Raw genomic sequence first — 3,392 nt, forward strand, 5'->3', positions numbered from 1 at the left:
ACTTTAAAGAGGCTTTTGCAACTGATTTGCCCAGTGCAATATGACGGACATCTGATTAATCTGATTAATCTTTGCCTCCTGCTTCCATGGGTGTTTATTGTGCATCCAAGTAAAATGAAATCCTTGACAACTTCAATCTTTTCTCCATTTATCATGATGTTGTTTATTGGTCCACTTGTGAGGATTTTCATTTCCTTTTATGTTGAGGTGTAATCCATACTGAAGACTGTAGCCTTTAATTTTCATCAATAAGTGCTTCAAGTCATCTTCACTTTCAGCAAGCAAGGCCATATCATCTGCATATCACAGGTTGTAAATGGGTCTTTTTCCAATCCTGATGTCTCATTCTTCTTCATATAGTCCAGTTTCTCAGGTTATTTGCTCAGCACACAGATTGAATAAGTATGGTGAAAGAATACAACCCTGACACACACCCTTCCTGATTTTAAACTATTCAGTATTCCCTTGTTCTGTTTGAACAACTGTCTCTTGGTCTGTGTACAGGTTCATCATGAGCACAATTAAGTTTTCTGGAATTCTCTTTCTTCTCAATGTTAGCCATAATTTGTTATGATCCACATAGTCTAATGCATTTGCATAGTCAATAAAACTCAGGTAAACATCTTTCTGGTATTCTTTGCTTTCAGACAAGACCCACCTGACATCAGCAATGATATCCTTTGTTCCACGTCCTCTTCTGAATCCAGCTTGAATTTCAGGTAGTTCCCTATCCATGTACTGCTACAACCATTTTTGAATTATTTTCAGCAAAATTTTGTTTATGTGCTTTATTAATGATATTGTACAATAATTTCCACATTCTGTTGGTTCACCTTTCTTTAGAATGGGCACAAACATGGATCTCTTCCAGTTGGTTAGCCGGGTAGCTGTCTTCCACATTTTTGGGCATAGAAAAGTGAGCACCTCTAGTGCTGCATCCATTTGTTGAAATATCTCACTGAGTATTCTGTCAATTCCTGGGACTTTTTTTTTTTTTAACCAATTTCTTCAGTGCAGCTTGGACTTCTTCCTTCAATGTCATAGGTCCTTGACCATATGCTACCTCCTGAAATGGTTGAACACTTTCCAATTGTTTTTAGTGTGTATTCCTTCCATCTTCTTTTGATAATTCCTGTATCATTCAATATTTTGCCCATAGAATCAGTCCTTCAATAGTGCAACTCGAGGCTTGAATTTTTTCTTCTGTTCTTTCCCGTTGAGAAGTGCTGAGTATGTTCTTCCCTTTTGGTTTTTTAGCTTTGGTTCTTTGCACATCTCATTGTAATACTTTACTTTGTCTTCTTGAGCTGCCCTTTGGAATCTTCTGTTCAGCTCTTTTACATCATCATTCTTCCATTCGCTTTAGCTACATTTCATTCAAGGGCAAATTTTAGAGTCTCATCTGACATTCATTTTGATCTTTTTTTTCTTTCCTGTCTTTTAAATCACCTTTTGCTTTCTTCACGTATGATTTTCTTTCTTTTTTTTTTTTATGGTGTGAACAGTCTTTATTGATGACAACAGTATGTGAGAGAAGGGGTATAGATAGCTTCTACTTCTGAGGTGGCATTCAGAGTCAAAGTCACAGCCCTTCAAAAGCCATGTATGATGTTCTTGAGATCATCTCACAACTTGCTTGATCTTCAATCATTGGTGTTTAATGCATCAGATCTGTTCTTCAGGGAGATATATTCAAGGCTGTCTAGTGAACTTACTTTAAATTTCTTCAGCTTCAACTTGAACTTACATATGAACAATTGATGGTCTGTTCTACAGTCAGCTCCTGGCCTTGTTCTGACTGATGATATCAAGCTTCTCCATTGCCTCTTTGCACAGATGTAGTTGATATGATTTCTGTGTATTCCATCTGGTGAGGTCCATGTGTATAATTGCCATTTATGTTGTTGAAAAAAGGTATTTGCAATCAATGTCTTTGATCTTGCAAAATTATATCATGCTGTCTCCAGTGTCATCACTATTACCCAATCCATATTTTCTGACTACTGATGCTTCTTCTTCGTTTTCAACTTTTGTATTCCAATCACCAGTAATTATCAGTGGATCATGACTGCTTGTTTGGTCAATTTCAGATGGTAAAAGTTGGTAAAAATCTTCAGTTCTTTGGCATTAGTGGTTGATGCGTAAATTTGAATAATAGTTGTATTAACTGGTCGTCTTGTAGGTATATGGATATTATCCTATCACTGACAGCATAATACTTCAGGTAGATCTTGAAACATTCTTTGTGATGATGAATGCCATGCCATTCCTTTTCAATTTGTCATTCCCAGCATAGCAGATCATATGGTTGTCTGATTCAAAATGGCCAAAACCAGTCCATTTCAGCTCATTAACTCCTAGGATATTGATCTTTATGTGCTCCATTTCAATTTTGACAACTTCCAGTTTTCCTTGATTCATACTTTATACATTCCATGTTCCAATTATTAATGGATGTTTGCAGCTGTTTCTTCTCATTTGGATCATGCCATATCAGTAAATGAAGGTTCCAGAAGTTTTACTCTATCTATGTCATTAAGGTTAACTCTACTTTGAGGAGGTAGCTCTTTCCCAATCGTATTTTCAGTGCCTTCCAACCTCAGGTGCTCATCTTCCAGAACTACATCAGACAATATCTCATGGCTACTCATAAGATTTTCCGTCACCAATTTTTTCTGAAGTGGATCTCCCTTTCCTTCTTCCTAGTCTGTCTTAGTCTAGAAGCTCTGCTGAAACCTGTCCATTATGGGTTACTCTGCTGGTATTTGAAATGCTGGTGGCATAGCTTCCAACATCATAGCAACACACAAGCCACCACAGTACAATAAACTTAGAGACGAGTGGTGGTGGTGGGGGGAGCTACTAGGCATTGGGGATTTGAAAAACAGCTCAGATGATTCTAATTTGCATCCAAGACTGGGAACCACTCTTCTAAATTTTGCTCTAATTGTTGTTGTTAGAGGAGCTCTGGTTGGTGTAGTGCCTGAGGCATTTGCTTGCTAACCAGAAGGCTGGTGGTTCAAATCCACCAGCCACTCCTCGGAAGGAAGATTGAGCAGTCTACTTCTGTAGCTATATCGCCTCTGAAAACCAAGGAGGGGTTGGTATGAGTCGGGATCAACTCGACGGCAGTGAGTTTGGTTTGTGTTTTGGTGGTGCTGTGGTTAAAACATTCAGCTGCTAACCAAAAGTTTAGCTGTCTCAACACACCATCTGCTTCATGGGAAAAAGGTGAGGCAGTCTGCTTCCGTAAAGATTTACAGCCTTGGAAAGCCTATGGAACAGTTCTACTCTGCCCTATAAGGTCACTATGAGTCAGAGTTGACTCGATAGCAGGGGGTTTGGGTTGTTGTTAGGTGCCACTGAGTTGATTTTGACACTATGTGATAGAG

Source organism: Orycteropus afer, unplaced genomic scaffold (genome assembly GCF_000298275.1).
Source record: "Orycteropus afer afer isolate SDZICR_OR568_19922 unplaced genomic scaffold, OryAfe1.0 scaffold00617, whole genome shotgun sequence".
NCBI classification, from domain to species: domain Eukaryota; kingdom Metazoa; phylum Chordata; class Mammalia; order Tubulidentata; family Orycteropodidae; genus Orycteropus; species Orycteropus afer.